The sequence below is a fragment of the Rhincodon typus genome, chromosome 4, assembly GCF_021869965.1.
Source record: "Rhincodon typus isolate 14 chromosome 4, sRhiTyp1.1, whole genome shotgun sequence".
NCBI lineage: Eukaryota > Metazoa > Chordata > Chondrichthyes > Orectolobiformes > Rhincodontidae > Rhincodon > Rhincodon typus.
Window position 1 is genome coordinate 30117650 of NC_063335.1, and position 21129 is coordinate 30138778.

The 21129-nt window shown below is 40.9% G+C and overlaps 1 protein-coding gene across 5 annotated transcripts in view; it reads left to right on the top strand.

Annotated features, from left to right (window-relative positions):
- The window catches only part of pde7a (phosphodiesterase 7A), a 119664-nt gene that overhangs the window by 37534 nt on the left and 61001 nt on the right, over window positions 1-21129 (top strand). The window lies entirely within an intron of this gene.

Here is a 21129-nt window from a genome sequence, read left to right on the forward strand (position 1 = left end):
TGTTCTATGTTCTATGTTCTATGTTCTATGTTCTATGTTCTATGTTCACTTCTAAATGGTACGTTTGCCATAACGTTTTTTCCCCCTGATTTTCTTTTTGCTTTTCCCCATAATATTGAGTATTTGTTTTACTTTTTATTTCCAATATCCATTTCTTCTGCTTTCCCTCTGGCACCCATGTTTATTCAGTGGATTCAAAAACGGAACCTGCTGGAAAAGCTCAGCAGATCTGGCAGCATCTGTGAAGAGTAATCAGAGTTAACATTTTGGGTCCGGTGGCCATTCTTCAGAACTATTTTGAGTCACTGGACCAGAAACATTAACTCTGATTTCTCTTCACAGATGCTGCCACACCTGCTGAAATTTGCCAGCAATTTCTGTTTTTGTTTCTGATTTGCAGAATCCACAGTTCTTTCATTTTTCATTCACTGTACAACTTGCCTTGCCTTTTTCCTGACATTAGGAGATCACTGCTGCCACTTGAACTTTGAAAGTGCTTCAGTTGACCACTCCTTACTCGTATCATGGATCTTGGTCATTTGACCTTCAGCTGCCATCTGTCAATAAAGCTATTCATCAATTGATGCTTGTGTGCTGGCATTGTTGCAGTGTCACATAGGTGGTAACGCACCGTAGTCTCTGGCTTTATTATCTTCACCAGTTTTCCAATGCCTTGTGAAGTGAAGTAGGGATAGACGTGATCTCCAAAAAATAATTCTGGTAACTGTGGCAGGTGCAAAGTAAAACGGCAAAAATAATTATTTCTTCCCCTGCATATCTAAACCAGGGCGAGGGGGAGGCAACAGATTATTCAGTACTGCCGTTTTAGCATTAGTTCAGATCAGCTAATGATATAAACTGAAGATTGACTGACTCTGTAGTTTCTGGTCTGGATCTAGCTGAAAGATTATTTCATGTCTGATCATTAAATCTGGAAAAGTTCCTGATATCATTTGTAAATTACCTTTTTTATCAGTTTGAGCATGTCACCTTGCTGTAACTGTTTTATAGTTCAGAAAAGTACACCTGTCATTTCTGACTTGCTTGTCTTTTTAAAGATTCAACAAACGAGATTTTGCCTGTCTTCTCAACTGGTACCTGAGATTACAAAACAATTCACAACTTGACAACTGTCTTGGAGACTATCAAATAGTCCTGGCTTTATTTCCCATAATAACCATCTCTCAATCATTTTTTCCTTGCCTCCCCACCCCCCTTCAACTTTGCTTCCAGTTACTCTTTTGAGGAACTCAACGAAATTTTTTTTCTGCTTATGAAAATCCCCTTTAAAGCAGCTGATTCCGGTTTCATCCAAAATTCTGATTAACTAACTTCTCTTTCTAGCTCCCATACGAGCTGATATCTGTGTTCCTAACCTCTGAAATTGCTCGACTTTATTCTTTAGCAGCCCTTGCTAAAGCTCCAAAGCGTGTCCTCCATAACTTTGACCATGATCTATTAAGATTCACAGTCTCTCAGCAGCACTTATTGTCAGCCACATCAACCTCCTTCGACACTTCTCAGTTGTACAGGACATCCCGAAGAGTGGTTTCTCTTATACCCTGTAACATGCACCTGAGTATTGCAAATCTGGACTCTTTCTTTTCCTCTTCTGCAGGTATCATGCACAGGTATGCTATTAATCTTGCACGTATCCTAACAATTCCCAGTTCTCTTTCTCTGCACCACCTCACAGTATTCTCAGGTTGCTAATCTTGTACCAGATGTGTGACTGACACCTTACTCCAGTGGAAAGACCAAAGTCATTGTCTTGGCCAATTTGTTAATGATTTATTTCCCTTTAGCTTCTGTCTTAGGTTGACCTGGACTTTTTCAAACCAAGCTATTGTATTGCAGTCCAAATTGTACATCTGAGTATCTTGCCCTCTCCACAAGGATTGTCTGCTTTAGGACATTACCTGTCTCTGCTCAGCTCATTTGTTGCTGAAACTGTGACTGTACCTTTATTGGAATAGTTAATTTGAGGCAGTGTGTTCCTGACTGGCCTTTCACCATAAAATCTGTCTAAACTTTAACTTGTTACCATGTGTCAAGCCCTACTCATTTTTTGACTTTGGTCAATAGTCCCTAACAACTCCTATTTAAAAGTTTCAGCATATAATTTAAATCACTACTTTTAAAATTTTTTTAAACACTTGTGAGACGTGTGGGTTACTGACTAGGCCAGCATTTATTGCCTGTCCCTGGTTGACCTTGAGGAAGGGTGGTGAGCTGTCATCTTGAACTGCTGTAGTCCATGAGCTGTTGATGGACCCACAATGCCCTTAGTGCAGCAATTCCAAGGTTTTGACCCAGCAACACTAAAGGAATGGCGATATATTTCCGAGTCAGGACGGTGAGTGGCTTGGACGGGAACTTGCAGCTAGTGTTCCCATGTATCTGCTGTCGTTATCCTTCTAGGTGTAAGTGCCCGTTGATTTGGAAGGTCCCTAAACAGGAGTCTTAGTGAATTTCTGCAGTACATACTGCTGCGACTGAGTGTTGGTGGTGGAGTGTTTTTTTTTGTTGACTGGCATGACATCCACAAAATCTTAAGTACTATTGCCAGAATGTTGTCAGGGCCTATATCCTTCACAGTATCCAGTGCCTCCAACTGTTTCTTGATATCATGTGGAGTGAACTGAATTGGCTGAAGACAAATCTGTGATGCTGGGAACATCTGGAGGAGGCTAAAGTGAATCATTCACTCAGCACTTCTGGCTGAAGATTGTTGCGAATGCTTCAGCCTTATCTTTTGCGCTGATACGTGGGCTCTTCACTTGTGATAATACTACCAGATCATCACCATGTCATTTCTAGACCGGCTTCCACCTGAACTTTGTTCCTCTGATTATGGATTCTTGTTCTCAGAATTGTCAAAGTGCAGGAGACTCTGAGCATATTGACTTGGTGCTAATTTCTTGTAACTGAATCTTCTTTTCCATTTTAATTATCATCTAGTGCCCTCTGGTTCAATTAAACCTGCCTTCATTGTACTTTCAAGCAATGCATTTCATCCCATAGCTCCTCGCTGTGTGAACAAGTTTTCTCAAACCTCGCATTTGCTTCTTTTGCATAACTTCTTAAGTCTTTGCCCTGGTTCTTCCTTTTTTAAACAGGAACAGTATCTCATTATCAACTGTATTCAGGTCTGCGATTTGCAAAATTCTATCAAATCTCCTCTCTGCCTTCTCTCCATGAGTAAAATTCCAATGAATCCAATCCATCCCCGGAGCCGAAGTTTCTTGTCTCTGGAGACGTTCGTGTAAACTTCTATTTAACTTCCTCCAATGCATTCATATCCTGGGTAAAGTGTGACTCACCAAGAACAGTACGCAGTACACCAACTGAGGTCTATCTGCTGTCTCAGTTAAGTCCAGCATAACTTCCTTGCTGTTGTACTTTATGCCCCTATTAATAAAGTCTGGAATGTTGGATGATTTATTAACAGCTGTCTGTAAATGTCCTACCACTGTCAATGACCTTACAGCCAAGTTTTTCTGCTCCTGTAGACCATTTTAGTACAAACTAAAGGATGCTGCTCAGTTCTTCCATGTTCTTTGTTCATGTATCACCTCTCAGGTCTCTGCATTGAACTTCATCTGTCACCTATCTGCCCACTGCAGTTGCTTGCCTCTGTCCCTTTGGATCTTCTGTGGTTTTGAAGTAAAGTGGTCCCACATCTTGCCTTACATGACCCCACCCCCAGCAAACTGTTACCTGTCCCTCCAACTATTTTGTTGCTATTGGCCATTTTATTTCATGAGCTGTAACTTTTCTGACAGGTCTATTATGTGGCATTAAATGCCTTCTCTCAGTCCATGTACACCACAAAACATTATCTTATTAACCCTCTGCGTTTCTAAAAAAAAGAACACTGTTAATGAGTGATGACTTTTGATTAATAATCCATGCTGGCTCTTCTGAATTAACCCACATCTATCCAGGTGACTACTAACTCTATTCTGAATAATTGTTTCCAGCAGTTTCCCCAGCACTGAAGTTAATTGATCAGTAATTGCTGGACTTGTCTTTTACAATTTTTAAAACAAAAGCATCATGTTTATAATTCTCCAGTCCTTCGACATTAGCCCTAAATCTTGAGGAATGGAAAATTGTTGCACTGCCTCTGCAATTTCCCCTCCCACCTCCTTTAATGTCTGTTGTTGTATCTCATCCAGCCCTGGTGCCTTATTCAGCTGTAAATATTCAATACTACCTCCTTATCAATTTTGAACCCTCTGAGTTTTCAGTTTGTCATCATAGATTGGGCAGGTAAAGAAGGTGGAAAGTATTTGGCAACCTTTGCCAAGCCTCTTGTATCTGTGTGTAAGCCCTTTTGGTCTCAAATCGACTATACTCTTTTTACCACACTTTTTTTACTATTTATGTTGCTGTAGAAGACTTTGGGGTTTCATTTTATATTAGCTGTTCCCCATTGACATATAATCTACTTGGTCCATGCCATTCCTAAGATTCAGGGCTCTCAATGTCTCCTTTTTTATTGTACCAGACACATACTCCTATACGAGATTCCCTGAACACTATAAGAACACCTGCCCCTGTCTGCCCCTAACACTATCATTATTCCAGTCTGTATTTGGGTAATTAAAGTCCCCGTTAAAACTGCTGTATGATGTTTGCACTATTCTGTAATTTCCTTGCAGGTTTTTCCTCTACATCTTTCCCATTAGAGCAATGCAATTGCACCTTTTTCCCCTTGGCTTCAACCAAATTGATTCTGTTCTGAAATCTTCTAGAATGGCCTTTCTGCAGCACTGCAAGCTCTCCCAACAATATCGCCAACCCTACATTTTTCCCTTTCTTTGTGAACAGGAATATTTAGCACTCAGTCCTACCTTTTCTCGAGCCAAGTTTCTGTTCTTACAACAACAACATAATTCCACGTGGCAATCTGTGCTTGCAACTCTCCAATCTTAATTACTATATTCTTGCATTGGCGTACATGCAGTGTAACCCTGATTTTAGACTTCATTAATTTCTCCCTTACTGTGCCTCCACTTTTTTTTAAACATTAAACTCATGGGGCATGGGCATTGCTGGCTGGGCCAGCATTTATTGCCCGTCCATAGTTAGCCTTGAGAAGGTGGTGGTGAGCTGCAGTCCATGTGCTGTAGGTTGACCCACAGCATTACTACAGTGCTATTCTCTATTCCAGTGCTATCTGCTCCTCCCAGCATTTTGGGCACTCTGGAATTACTGTTTAATAATCTTGCCTGATTCCAACACCACTGTCCAGTTTGTTTAGCTGCTGCCACCATGTTAGCACCCACGAGGAATTAACCCTAACCTGGCAGTATTTGTGTGCAACCTGTCCGGTTTGTACAGGTGTAATGTCCACCAGAGCCAGATCCAGTGTACCAAGAATCTATAGTCTTCCCTCCTAAACCATCTTTTGAGTCACTCATTCATAGTCATAGAGTTATACAGCAGGGACTCAGACCTTTTGGTTCAACTTGTTCACGCCGACCAGATATCTTAAATAAATGCAGCCCCACTTGCCAGCATTTGGCCCACATCCCTGTAAACTTTTCCTATTCATATACCCATCCAGATGTCTTTTAAATGATATAATTGTGATTCATCTGGCCTGTCTTCCTATTCGTGTACTCACTTGTGTGTGGGTTTGAGAGTTTTCTAGAGATTACTATCTCAGACATTGTCCTTGTTAATTTTCTACCTAGCTCCCTAAATTCTGATTTCAGGACCCCATTTCCCATCATACTTTGTTGTTAGTACCATCGTGGATCATGACTTTGACTGTTCCCCTTCCCCAGAAGAATGCCCTGCAGCTGCTGCGTTGCATCCTTGACCCTAGAAGCAGACACAGTATGCCATCCTGGATGCTGATGGTCACAGAAATGTCTGCATGTCCTGCAAACTAAAGAGCCCATCCCCCCCACCCCATTACGCTATACTTCCCTTCTGTATAGATGAGGCACCCATGGTGCCATGGGCTTTGTTGTTCCTGTTCTCCTCCAAGGATCTCACCATTATCCAGAATGGAAAAGAGATTAGTAATGAGACCCTGGACTTCCTCAGTTCTTAGGAAGGGTCACCGGACCTGAAAATTTAACTGATTTTTGTTTTTCTTCACGGATGCTGCCAGACCTGCTGAACTTTTCCAGCAACTTCTGTTTTTGTTTGTTTCTCTTGGCCCCAACCTGCGGAATGACCACTTCTCTGAACATACTTTCTGTGTGAATACACCCCACCATGACTTCTCGCCACTCAAGCACTGAAATCCAGAAGTCAAGCTTGTGCAGCTGGTGTCACTTCTACACGTGGGCTCATTTAGGTCATTGAAGTGTTCACGACTCAAGTGTCATCAGACAAGTATTTATTCAGTGACCTCTCGTTCAATCCCTCACAACCTCTTCCTCAACTGCTTAGGTCCCACATTCTTTCCATTTAAACCCATCCAGTCTTCAATGCTCTTTCTTCCTTTTTGATCCTCCACAGAACCTCAATATTGAATCAAGTATCTATTCATCCCTTGCTAATGTTTCTTTTTCATCTCTACGGTGTACCTTGGTATATGCTTACATATTTGAAATAGTATATAAATGTAAATTTGTATATAAATATATAAATGTTCAGGAATTAAATATCTCTCAGCTTCTTCACAAACAGAATGCATAATGGGCAGTTTGAGTAATACTTTGTACTCGGATTTGTATTCTGACAATGTGACTATATAGTTAAGAATTCTGCTTTCTTTGTTGCTATAACTCCTATATCTGTTTTCAAGTTTACCTGTTGGGGTGCTTGTTGTATTCATTTCTAATGATCAATCCTTTACCCTTGGCTACATTAAATTTTATTTAACATATTTCTGCCCTTATTTCTAAAGCTTCCACTTCAGATTCAATTTGTATTGGTTTTCTGAAATCAAATTGTTGCTCTCTGTTAGAAATGATAGGAATTACAACACCAAATGCTGGCAGACCCTATTCAGCTGTTTTCTTTCCCTGGCAGAAGTCACTTTGAATATCTGCATTGTGGGTACCTATGTCTTAGCTTAAATTTCTGCAGTTTGTGTAGAACTTTGACATGCTTTACTGAGGTCTAGTAGCAATAGATTGTGCTGCTTTTTACAATCCACTAATGATAAAATAGCTACTATAAAATAGGTATTTAAAAGTTATTTCTCAAACAAATATAAGAGCCCATACATTTATAATTTGCACAATTCACAGTATTCTAAAAGATTACATTTATTTAACTTAAACCTAAAAATGCTGGAGATGTTAAGCAGGTCTAGCAACATTTGTGGAGTGATGAGTCCAAATGACTCTTCGTAAGTTCATACTGAACTCGAAACATGAACTCGGTTTCTCTCACTTAGACACTGCCAGACCCGTTTATATTTCCGATTTCCACCATCCACAGTATTTAGCTGAGATATTTAAAGGGAGGTAATGGTATAGTGGTATTAACGCTGGACTAGCAATCCGAGTCAATGCTCCTGAGGACGTGGTTTCAAATCCCACCATGGCAGATATTTAAATCTGAATTTAGTAAGAAGTCTGGAATAAACAGCTAGCGTAGTGGTGACAATGTAATCACTTGATAGCTGTAAAAACCCATCTGGTTCAGTAATGTCCTTTTATGGAAGGAAATCTGCAAACCTTACCTAGTCTAGCCTACAAGTGACTCCAGACACAACAAATATAGTTAACTTTTAACTGCTCTCTGAGCAATTAGGGACGGGCAATAAATACTTCTCCAGCCAGCAATACCCATATCCCATGTATGAATATAAAAATAATCAGGCATTAGATCATTTTACCCAGCAGAAATTAGTGTACATTGCTATTTTTTTGTGTTTGTTTCAAAAATGCTTGGAACTGATTTATTTTGAGTTATGAATAAAAGTGATGTAGGCTGTTATCGACTCTGGTGATGGACATCGCTGACAAGGCGATCATTGTTGTCCATTCCTAATTGCCCTTGGAAAAGTGACAATGAACTTCTACAGTCTGCTTCTGTAGGTTATCCCACAGTGCTGTTAGGGTAGAAAATCCAAGATTTTGATTCAGCAACTGTAAAAATACAGTGATGTAATTCCAATGTATAGCTTAGTGAGTATGAAGTGCAGTTGCTTTCATACTTCAGGTTCCCTTGACCTTCTAGGTAGTAGAGATCATGGTTTGGAGCACTCTGTCAAAGAAGCCTTGATGAGTTAAATCTTCTAGGATAATGCATACGCATGCCATTGTGCATCAGTGATCATAGAATCCCTACAGCGTGGAAAGAGGCCATTCGGCCCATCGAGTCTGCACCGACCTGCCAAACAGCATCCCGGCCTATCCACATAACCCCGAATTTACCATGGCTAATCCACCTAACCTACACATCTCTGGACACTACAGATAATTTAACATGGCCAATCCATCTTACCTGCACATATTTGGATGTTGGAAACCCTTGCAGACACGGGGATAATGTGCAAACTCCACACAGCCAGTCATCCCAGGCTGGAATTGAACCCGGGTCCCTGAGCAGCAGTGCTAACCACTAAGCCACTGTGCTGGATAGAGGAAGTTAATGTTTAAGTAGATAGATGCGATCAAAGAACAAAGAATACGGGCAGCACGGTGGCTCAATGGTTAGCACTGCTGCCTCACAGCTCCAGGGACCCGGGTTCGATTCTCAGCCTTGGGTGACTGACTGTGTGGAGTTTGCACATTCGCCCCGTGTCTGCGTGGGTTTTCCTCCGGGTGCTCCGGTTTCCTCCCCCAGTCGAAAAATGTGCAGGTTAGGTGGATTGGCCATGCTAAATTGCCCATAGGGATGTGTAGATTAGGTGGGTTACAGGGAGATGGGTCTGGGTGGGATGCTCTGAGGTTCGGTGTGGACTTGTTGGGCCGAAGGGTCTGTTTCCACACTGTAGGGATTCTCTCTGAACAAAGAACAAAGAAAATTACAGCACAGGAACAGGCCCTTCGGCCCTCCAAGCCTGTGCCGATCCACATCCTCTATCTAAACCTGTTGCCTATTTTCCAAGGATCTGTATCCTCTGCTCCCTGCCCATTCATGTATCTGTCTAGATACATCTTAACTGATGCTATCGTGCCCGCCTCTACCACCTCCGCTGGCAACGCGTTCCAGGCACCCACCACCCTCTGCGTAAAGAACTTTCCACGCATATCTCCCTTAAACTTTTCCCCTCTCACCTTGAAGCCATGACCCCTAGTAATTGAGTCCCCCGCTCTGGGAAAAAGCTTCTTGCTATCCACCCTGTCTTTACCTCTCATGATTTTGTAGACCTCAATCATGTCCCCCATTAACCTCCGTCTTTCTAATGTCAATAATCCTAATCTACTCAACCTCTCTTCATAGCTAGTGCCCTCCATACCAGGCAAAATCCTGGTGAACCTCCTCTGCACCCTCTCCAAAGCATCCACGTCCTTTTGGTAATGTGGCGACCAGAACTGTACGCAGTATTCCAAATGTGGTTGAACCAAAGTCCTATACAACTGTAACATGACCTGCAACTCTTGTACTCAATACCCCGTTCGATGAATGAAAGCATGCCGTATGACTTCTTGACCCCTCTATCGACCTGCGTTGCCACCTTCAGGGTACAATGGACCGGAACACCCAGATCTCTCTGTGCATCAATTTTTCCCAGGGCTTTTCCATTTACCGTATAGTTCGCTCTTCCAAAATGCATCATCTCGCATTTGCCTGGATTGTACTCCATCTGCCATTTCTCCGCCCATTCTCCAATCTATCTATATTCTGCTGCATTCTCCGACAGTCCCCTTCACTATCTGCTACTCCACCAATCTTAGTGTCATTTGCAAACTTGCTAATCAGACCATCTATACCTTCCTCCAGATCATTTATGTATATCACAAACAACAGTGGTCCCAACACGGATCTCTGTCGAACACCACTGGTCACAGTTCTCCATTTTGAGAAACTCCCTTCCACTACAACTCTGTCTCCTGTTGCCCAGCCAGTTCTCTATCCATCTAGCTAGTACACCCTGGACCCCATGTGACTTCACTTTCTCCATCAGCCTACCATGGGGAACCTTATCAAACGCCTTACTGAAGTCCAGTTATATGACATCTACAGCCCTTCCCTCATCTATCAACTTTGTCACTTCCTCAAAGAAAGAGCAAGTGAAGACTACTCCATCACACTCCTGACTTGTGTCTTTTTCGCAGTGGACAGGCTTTCGACAGTTAGGAGCTGAGTTATTTGTCTGAGAATTCCCAGTCTCTGACTGCTTTTGTAGCTGCAACATTCATGTTTCTTGCTAATGGTTACCTTTTCATACCTTTGAGACAAACAAGAAACAGAAGAAAGAAGAATCTAACAATAAAAAAGACTATAAAAGAATAAAGGAAAATGTGCAAATTCCAGACGGAACAGTTAAAATAATCCAGTAAGTCACTGAAGTAGTAGAGCATAATTATAGCCACCAAACACACAATCCAAGTTTAAAATTAAAGATCAAACAAGGTCATCTTTGCTTTGAGCCCCAGGAGATAGGAGAGATACTAAATTAATATTTTGCGTCAGTTTTTTACTGTGGAGAAAGAAATGGAGTCTAGAGAATGCATAGAAATAAACTTTGATATTTTAAAAACAGTTCATATTACAGAAGGGGAAGTTCGGGAGATCCATAGAGAATATAAAAGTAGATGAAACTCCAGGACCTGATCTAATGTATCCCAGAAAATTGTGGGAAGTAAGGAAGGAAATTGAGACCCTTTGCAGAAATATTTGTATTTCTATAACTACGGGTGAGGTGTCTGATGACTGAAGGGTGGCTAAAGTTGTATCTTTGCTTAAGAAAGGTTGTAAGGAGAAACTGGGGAACTGTAGACCTGTGAGTCTGACTTTGGTTGTGGGTAAATTGTTGGAGGTGTTTATAAAAGATGAAAGTTATGGGCATTTAGAGAGGCAAAAACTGATTAGCGGTAGTTGGCATGGTTTTGTATGAGGAAAATTGTTTTTTGAGCAAGCTACCAAAAAGATTGATGAGGACAGAGCAATAGACTTTGTTTATTTGGATTTCAGTAAAGCCTTTGACAAGGTTCTGCATCATAAACTAATTTAAAAAGCTAGGTCACGTAGGATTTAGGGTGAGCTTGCCAATTGGATACATAGTTAGCTTAACAGCACGAGACAGAGGGTGGTGGTGAGGGTTACTTTTCAGACTGGAGGCCTGTGACCGTCACTGTTCCACAGGGATCAGTTCGGGGTCCTGTTTTGTCATTTATATAAATGATTTGGATGAGAATATAGAAGGCATAGTTAGTATGTTTGTGGACGACACCAAAATTGGTGGCATAGCAGATAGTGAAGAAGGTTTTCTAAGATTACATAGGGATCTTGATCAAATAGCAGATGGAGTTCAATCTGGATAAATGCAAGGTATTGCATTTGGTTCAACAGGGAAGGGCTTATACAAATAATGAGAAGGGCCTTGTAAAACAGAGGGATCTCGGGGTGCAGGCACATAATTCTTTGAAGTTTGTGTCACATGTAGACGGTGGTTAAAAAGGCGTTTGGCATGCTTGCCTTTATTACTCAGTCCTTTGAGTATAGGAGTTGAGACATTATGTTGCGGTTGTACGGGACATTGGTGAGGCCTCTTCTGGAATATTGTGTCCAGTTCTGGTCGCCTGGTTATAGGAAGGATATTATCACGCAGGAGAGGGTTCAGGAGAGATTTACCAGGATGTTGCTGGGTATGGAAGGTTTGAGTTATAAAGAAAGGCAGGATAGGCTAGGACTTTTTTCACTGGAACGTAGGAGGTTGAGAGGTGACCTTACAGAAGTTTTATAAAATAATGAGAGGTATAGATAGAGTCAGTGGTAGTTGGCTTTTCCTTAGGATGGAGGATTTCAAGACTAGGGGACCCATTCTTAAGGTGAGAGGAGAGAGATTTTAAAAAAGACGAGGCAATTTCTTTACACAGCGTTATTTGCGTGTGGAATGAACTTCCTAAGGAAATGGATGCGGGTACAATTACAACATTTAAAAGACGTTTATATAGATGCATGAATAGGAAAGGTTGGGAGGGATGTGGGCCACGAGCAGGCAGGTGGGAACTGGTTTAGTTTGGGATTATGTTCAGCATGGGCTAGTTGAACCGAAAAGTCTTTTTCCGTGCTGTATGACTCTATGACTTTGTGACTCTAAACAACAGTCATGCCAATTCACAACACATGTTGGGGTACAAAGGAAATTAAAATTGCTGTAACTGAGGGATATAATAACACAATACAACTCAGTGCAAGTTTACTTTGACCACGATTGTTGTAGCACATAATATACCAATTCAAACTGGAGGCATTGACCATACTTAAAATAGAAATTGGTAACTAACACATCATTGCTGTACAAACCATTGTTTTAGTTTCAGTGGCATTAATCACTGCAGTAATTAATCTCAATGTCTTAGGTTATGATATTTGACCTAAACTACCATGTTTCTACTCTCCTAAAAACAATAATACCCTCGTGTGGCTAAGACCAGATTCTCGTGTCTTTTCCATGTGGATTGTTTTTAATCTGTTTTGGAGGTGGGCCACGTGAATAACTACTGAAAGCCAGATACAAATCATTAAACTAATTTCTTCACAATAAATGCAATGCGCTATAATAATGATCAGATCCGCTTAACAGTGTACTACATCTCCCCACATGATTGGATTTGATTTAAAATTATTTCTGACTCTTCTTTCCTAAAATGGAGCCATCTTTCAACATGTGTTTCTCATTTTGTTTTATGCTTCTTAGACAATCCCTGGGCCAAAGACCAGTAACTTCCAACATAATGGGCTGCGTTTATTGACGTACCAAGATAGATAAATGAACAGTTCAATATCAAGACCCGATCCGTATTATCAAAGCTAGTTCGTTAGTATTTCAAAGACCGATTGCCCGTATGTTTTTTTTTTCAGACTTATGAGAATATATTATACTTTAAAACACAGCATTTAAAGGTTAATGGCTCAATCCTAACATTTTTATCTGTTCAAATGGTCAAATGTTTGAAATATAACAACAGTCTGAAAATAACTTTTTCAAAATATATGTAAAGATAAAAATAGAACACAAATCTGTGCAAATCGAAGTCTTGGTTATGGCTTTGTAAATGCCACTTGTATTTTTTTGGACTGTGGACTAAAAACTGACTAAAAATACTGCTGTAAACCAAGAAAACTGTGGAAGAAAATGTTGCAGTTTTGCAAAACAAGTTACTGGAACTCATTCAGAGTCGTATCTGCAATGTTGCTTTATTTGAGCAGAGGGTTTCACCCAGAGTTTTTTTTTGGGTTTGGCTTTTTAATTGAGTTCACTTGTGTATGTTCAAGAGTGCTGAGCAGGAACCCCTTGTTAATTGGCTCATGGGCAATTGCCTACAGCCCTGTGTTGGACAATAGAGGAGAAATGTCTAGCCTGCAAAGAGAGAACCCCCTAAATCTTGCTCACTTTTACTTTCTTGTGGTAGCTGTTCCCACTCGATGCGCTGTCTGCAAATTCCCTTGTTGAGTTGAAAAGAGGAAAAAGCCAACTTCAAAGATCCTGAAAGGGTGAATCTTCAACCAATGAATGAAGAACTTAAATCCACGTATTCACTACTTTGTGTCCTCAGAGCCGAAAACAATTGAAAAGAACTGAAGAAAAACAACTAATCTGGACTGCTGCCACAAATGTGTGCTTAACTGGTTTTATGTTCCTCCACCAGTTGTGATATCTGTAACTCATCTCTGTGTGCCTGTGTGTGGGAATTTCTTGTTTTTAAAGGCAGTGTTTAAGATAGTGTTATGAATTAGCAATTCATTTTTTGACTTACCGTTGGTTTCAAAGCTTTTTTTGATTTATATCTTATGCTTTTGTATCAACAGGGGCTGGTTGGGCTGAATAGACCATTTGTTTCTCTATTGTTATCCTGTGTCATGAAAGATCCCTCCAGTTTGTCCAAGCTATAATTGATTTCATAATTTTCTGTGGGCCTTGTTCCAACTGAAAAAAAACTGCGCATGCTGGAAATCTGAAACAAAACAGAAATTGCTGGAGAATCTCCACAGGTCTTCTAGCATCTGTGGAGAGAAAGCAGTCTTAACATTTCTGGTCCAATGATCCTTCTTAAGAACCAGTGCCTGAAGAAACGTCACTGGACCTGAAATGTAAACTCTGCTTTCTCTCCACAGATGCTGCCAGACCTGCAGAGTTTCTCCAGCAATTTCTGTTTTGTTGTGAAGAGTTTGTAGGATTGGCAGGAAGGCCCATAGACATGGCAGTGGATATTATCATTATTGGTGCTTGGGGGATTTTTTTTACCACTATCTTTGGGCACATCTCGTTTAGCAGGTTTGGCATAGATTCTTGAACCATGCTGAACCAAATTTCAGTGCTTGATTCCACATGAACTGAGTTGTGTTTTTTTTCCATGAGTCTGTCACGTTCAGTTTTGCAAAGCTCTTTGTTAAGGTGTCATTGTATCATTTGTACTGACAATGTTGATGTCATTTACCCTGATAAGATCTTCATGTGGATTCTGTTGATGACCCATGTGAGAGAGAGTGCCTGCTCATGTAGGCTTGAATTTCTGGATGGTGCTGTTTGTTCTGTTGAGTCCAGCACGACAGGAATTTGATGTTAACCTGCCATCAAATTCTCCTGGACCTCTGATATCTTTGGCAGAAGTGTTTTGATGTGGCACCCTTAGCAGACTCTGGATTCTGCGCCATACAGAAGGGATTTTGATATTTAGAAGCCATGACTTGTCTTTGCTTGATGCTGCTGGTCCCTGCAAGTTGTTAGACATCTCATCACAGGCACAAACAAGTCCAACCATGCCATCATGCAGTAGATATAGGAATTTGACCAACTTGCACATCATAGCTTGGAGAGCAAGTGAGAGAATGGGTCAATTCACTGCTAAAGCTTTTAGTTAAGATTACGAACAGATATATAGATCCTGATTTTGCTTTCTGCACTTTTATGTAAAATTGTAGGCAAAGCAGGCCTGCCAAAGTGTCCTAGATAAGACAAACTGGGTCTCAAGTTATTTAATTTCTCATGTTGCGGATACAGCTGATCTTAAAGTTGCACACTTCAAATTTAAGGGATGTTTGAGATCAATAAAATGATAAAAATGACTGTTCAGAAATTTGCCCATGCAATTCCCAAAAAAAAAAAATTCATTTGCTTAGGAATGGCAGTCAGGTTATCTTGGGGTAGAAGGTGAGATTTTGTTGAAAATTTAATTGCAAGAATTAGGAAAGATGACAGAAATTGGGTTTGTAGTTCCAAATGAGTGTGTCTCCTGTTTAAAGCAGTTCCACCAGTTTAGAATTAATATAGGATGCAGTCACTACTGACAATATCCTGCATTAGCATGATTATGGTGGATAAGTAAAGGAAGATTATTCTACTGGAAGTATTTGTTCAGTCCTCCTTTGGCATCTCTTTATAACTATGGACTGGGGACCAAACGAGCTGTGACACAAACCAGATGGGTTCTTTATAGGATTGTCGGCCATTCGGGATTTGAAAGCAGCTTCTGGTCACTAATACAGCCTATTTTGTTTTGGAGATAGCAAGAACTGCTGATGCTGGAGTCAGAGACAACACAGTGTGGAGCTGGAGGAACACAGCAGGCCAGGCAGCATCAGAGGAGCAGGAAAATTGACGTTTCGGTTCGGGACTCTTCTTCAAAAACGTCAAGAAGGGTCCCAAACCGAAACGTCAATTTTCCTGCTCCTCTGATGCTGCCTGGCCTGCTGTGTTCCTCCAGCTGCACACCCTGTTATCTGTTTTTGGTTTGCTATTGATGACAGTTTTCTCAGAAATGAACAAGATGCCCTGGTTCAAAGTATATTAATTTAGATAATTTGGTAATACTACAAATCAGAAATTGGACCAGATTTCTACACCCTAATTCCTTACAGCAATAGTGGAGTTCCATATGCCTTCTAAAGTGGTAATATTACTCCTCTATCAAGATATATATACATTGGGAAGAAATGTAATTTTAACTTTCTACATACTGACTACTTAATCTGTATGCTTCAAACCAGATATTGTCAGTAATACATTTTATGCAATATTTGACCATTATGCTTGAAGTTGTACTTTGATAAATTTAGACTGGTCATTAAGTAGAAGATTGCTGTGATGCTGTTTTGCATGCAGAAACTCCTCAGACATGAGGGGTGGTGGAAGACATTCCATGCCTATAAATATTGTCAATTAAGGAACAGGAAATATTATTTGGCCAGAAAGCTAGCTTGCCTTGCCTTCCATTTACCAAAACCAGACCTTAATCAAAATAATTTATTCCTTTAAATCCTTTTTATTGAATTCCTTTTGAACTATGTTTGAATGTATTTCTAAGTTTTTAGGGCTCCAAGTCCTATTATTCAGTGGTGATTGAATTTGTTGGCTGCCATTACTCCCTTTATTTAGTTTTTCATTGTAACTAGATGGGGAATCATTTTTGTGAATGAGGAAGAAATGCATAGATTTTACGTTTCAACTAAATATTAAGTGATAGGATACCCAAGCTTAATATATTGGTTTCCAGAAGGTATTGGGTGACTTCGACTGCTAATCTCCATTTGAGCAATTTGTGTGCCAGCTGTGATTTAGTGGGTAGCACTTTTGCCTCAGACAGAAGTGTTTTTTCTCTTTCCTTGTTCATGGGATGAGGGGTGTCGCTGGCTCGACAGCATTTATTGTCCATCCCTAATTGCCCAGAGGGCCATTAAGAGCTAAGAGTCACATGTAGGCCAGACCGGGTAGTGATGGCAGTTTCCTTCCCTAAAGGACATTAGTGAACCAGATGGGTTTTTCCGACAATCGGCAATGGATTCACGGCTATCGTTAGATTCTTAATTCCAGATATTTATTGAATTCAAATTTCACCATCTGCCATGGTGGGATTTGAACCTGGGTTCCCAGAACATTATCTGGGGTCTCTGGCTTAAGAGTCCAGTGATGGTACCACTAGGCCATCCACCTCCCCATAAGGTTGTGTGTTTGAGTCCCATTCCAGGACTTGAGCAAAACTGTCTAAGCAGACATTCCAGTGTGGTATCAAGACACTTCTGAACTATCAGAAATACCATCTTTTGGATGAGATATTATTGCACTCATCTGGACACAAAAAAAAATTCCATTGCTGAATTTGAAAGGAGAGCAAGGCATTATTCCTGATGTTCTGACCAACAATAATTCCACAATCAACATCACAAAGCAGATAATCTGGTATTTATTTCCTTTTTGTTTGTAGGATTCTTGTGTGCAGATTAGCTGCTTTATTTCATTGTTACAACAGTGCCTACACTTTACAACCAAAGGATTTTTTTAAAAACCTTTTTAGGACTATTTGTTATTTCTGAGGATCATGAGGCTTAGAACTCTTCCTCAAAAGATGATGAAAGCAGAGTCAATGGTTTTAGAGGTGAGATGGATAGATTCATAGTTTGCAAGGGGTTGAAAGGATATTAGGTATAGTGGAGGAATGTGTATTTGAGATTACAGTCAGATCAGCTGTGATTTTATTAAATGGCAGAGCAGACTCAAGGGGTCAATTGACCTACTTCTCATTCGTACATTAAATTCAATATTTGTCTCTTAATCTTGCCTGTCTTTCCTCCTTCCAAATCTACTCAACATTTATCTTTTTGACTGTAGTTTTATTTACTTCCACTTTACCATCATCTTTTACTGTGCAAACGTAGGAAGTTAATCCAGCACCTTGACTCTTTTTCTGTCATTTAATTGAATCATAGCTGTTGCTTTTTTCATCCCAGATTCTGCTGAGATATTGTCCTTACGTGGTTTAATTCTGGTTTATAGTCATTGCCAGAGAACAGTTTGAAATGGTTGTTCTCCCATACCTGCACTATTACTTCATGCAGTCCCCCCAGGGCTTTATTCCTGACACCAACAAGCTCTATATGCTGCTTTTGTCAGCTTTTCTGACATGCATGCACACACCCATGCGTATCCAAAAAAGAAGTTGCATGTGCGTGGTAAAGACATCCACTACTACATAACAACATTAATTCCCTCCATTTCTCTGCTGTGCTTGTTTTTGTCACTTTTGTTACCTTACCCCCAGTATTGGTTGAGTAGAAATTTCCATCCGTTAAATATTGAGAAGACCAAAGTAATTGTGATTGTTCCCTACCACATCTCCATTCCAAAGCCAAATTGGATTCTAGACCCCTCTCTGGCTACTGAGGCTGAATAAGACTGCTTGCAAATGTGATGTCCTGTTTTGCTCCTGAATTGAACTTCCAATCCATGTATCCTCTATCACCAACACTTTTTGCATTCAACTTTGTTATATCACCATCTCTGCTCTGCCCTGCCCACCCTCCAGCTTATCTGTTTAAATTCTGTTATTTCTCAAAGAGCTGCTGCAGCCTTCATAAAATTAAGCTTATGCAAAAGTCTGCTTCCCCCATCTCAACTTGCACTCATTGTCTCTTTGTTTGCTAATGTACATTGACTTCTGTTCCAGCAAGGCCTCAATTTTAAAATTTGCCTTGTATACAACACCCTGTCTGGCCTTGGTTTATTGCTGTAATCTTCCCCAGGCCTTGGTGATCTCTGGTAATCAAATTCTGACCCTTTGTGCATATTTAATCTCATTTGATCCACCATTGGCAGTGTAGATATTTACAAATAAACCTATTCATTGATGTTATTACACGTCTCCTGGCTTAGAGATAGGGACTTTAACTCTTCACCGCAGGGACCCTACCATTTGCAGTGTGACCTGAATATCCAAATCTGAGAACTGGGACAGAGAATATTCTTAATTAGTCTTAAATCAATATAAGACAAGATTCTTTATCATTAAATTACAATAAATCGCCACTTGAATGTCAAAAGGAACTGAATGATTAGCTTTCAACTCAGAGTGCAAATACACCTTTAAGTGATAGCAAGAACTGCAGATGCTGGAGTCAGAGATAACACAGTGTGGAGCTGGAGGAGCACAGCAGGCCAGGCAGCATCAGAGGAGCAGGAAAGTTGACCTTTCGGGTCAGGGCTCTTCTTATTTCTGACCCGAAAGGTCAACTTTCCTGCTCCTCTGTTGCTGCCTGGTCTGCTATGCTTCTCCAGTTCCATACTGTTATCGCTATACCTTTGTGTTAGTTTTTGGGTTTACTTGGGCACGACATTTGAGAAGTGTAAATTGGATGTCAAGGTCTGAGTTTGCACCTAAGCAAGGTGGGAGAAGACTACTTTTTCAGTGTATCTCATTCTGTTTCAATATGACATCTGCTATGTTTTTCACCTCCCAGAGCAGCAGAGATCACTGCACTGCCAACAAAAAACTGGAGGGCCCTCTAAACTGCTCCTAATTGGGACATTCCACATTTGAATTGGCAGCTATCCCAATTGGCAGCTTGTTGTGCACCACAGCTCTGTTACCACTTACCCAGCTCGGGAGAACTCTGCCTAGTGTCAGTCAGCTTAAGAGCACGCGAATATACAAAGAGAATTCAGTTTATAAAAATGGCGGAAATTTATGACAGCCTTTTCATTTTGTAAACTGAAGTCTTATTGCAGGCGCCATGTGTTAGATGTTCAAAAATGGTTACACTTGGAACACTTGGTTCAACTTATTGTAACATTCATTGTAACAGTTGTGCTATTAACTAGCTCGGACCACAGGTGCAAACCTTCACAATTCCGATACCTCTAATCCTATCTCACAAACCTAACAAGTTTTTCTGAAAAAAATGGATCTCTCTACACGTTGGTGAGGAAAGGCATGTGTCAGCTAATGTAGATTTTTTTTAAAAGTTGGTGTGTAGCAACACTCTAACTAGCTCTCTCCCTCTTAATCTTTACTTCTCTTTTCCTCTCTCTCTATCTTTCTCACGCTCTCTCTCTCTCATATCTTTCTTTTCTCTCTCTCTCGTATCTTTCCCTCTCTTTCTCTCTCTCTCGTATCTTTCCTTTTCTCTCTCTCCCCCTCATATCTTTCCTTCTCTCTCTGTGTCTCTCTCTCTGTGTCTGTGTCTCTCTTTCTCTGTGTCTCTCTCTGCGTCCCGCTCTCGCTCTCCGCGTCCCGCTCTCGCTCCGCGTCCCGCTCTCGCTCCCCCTGCCCCTCGCTCTCGCTGTCTCACATATCTTTCCTGCTCTCGCGCTCGCGCTCGCTCTCACATATCTTTCCTTTGCTCTCTCTCTCGCTCTCTCTCTCTCTCCCATATCTTTCCTTCTCTCGCCCTCTCTCTCGCACTCTCTCTCTCTCTGTCTCTCTCTCCTGTCTCCCTCTGTGTCTCTCTCCTATCTCTCTCTCTCATATCTTTCCTTCTCTCTCTCTCGCCCTCGCCCTCGATCTCTCTCGCCCTCGCCCTCGATCTCTCTCGCCCTCGATCTCGATCTCTCTCGCCCGCTTCCCCTTCCTACCATTGATGAAGCGCATTTACCACTCCTGTATAGGTGACAATTCATCTGTTAAGTACCTGAGTTAAAAGATCACCGAGGTTCTAAATTTAGTTTTTAAATTTGCTAGTTTGTTGATCTCAATTGAGGAAAAGGTAGGAATGCTTAGGCCTAGGTGTTCTGGTTCAGGGAGAAGCAAGCTTCGATTGTATAATTGTTTGCCAGAAATTGGTGCAAAAACATATGGTGCTTTACAGTAAAGTAAAGGCTATTACTTCATGAAAAAATGCTAAAGGGATTGAGGAATAAACTTGGTAAATTTTAGGTCAGATTTTACAGGAAAACAATTTGGAATTTTCTTTCACCCTGTGGCACCATTGCTATTGGATGCTGGCTTGCCACTGGACTCTGGGGTGGTTCCCGCAGGTTGGCTGTTTTCCAATGTGACGCCACTGTTTATAAAAGGAAGTAGACAAAAAGCAGGTAACTGTGGGCCAGTTAGCTTAACTTTGGTAGTGGGGAAAACGCTTGAATCTATCATTAAGGAAGAAATAGCAAGACATCTGGATATAAATTCTCCCTTTGGGAACACCCAGCATGGGTTCGTGAAGGGTAGGTCGTGTTTAACTAATTTGGTGGAATTCTTTGAGGACATTACTTGCATGGTGGACAATGGGGAACCTGTGGATGTATTGTATCTGGATTTCCAGAAGGCA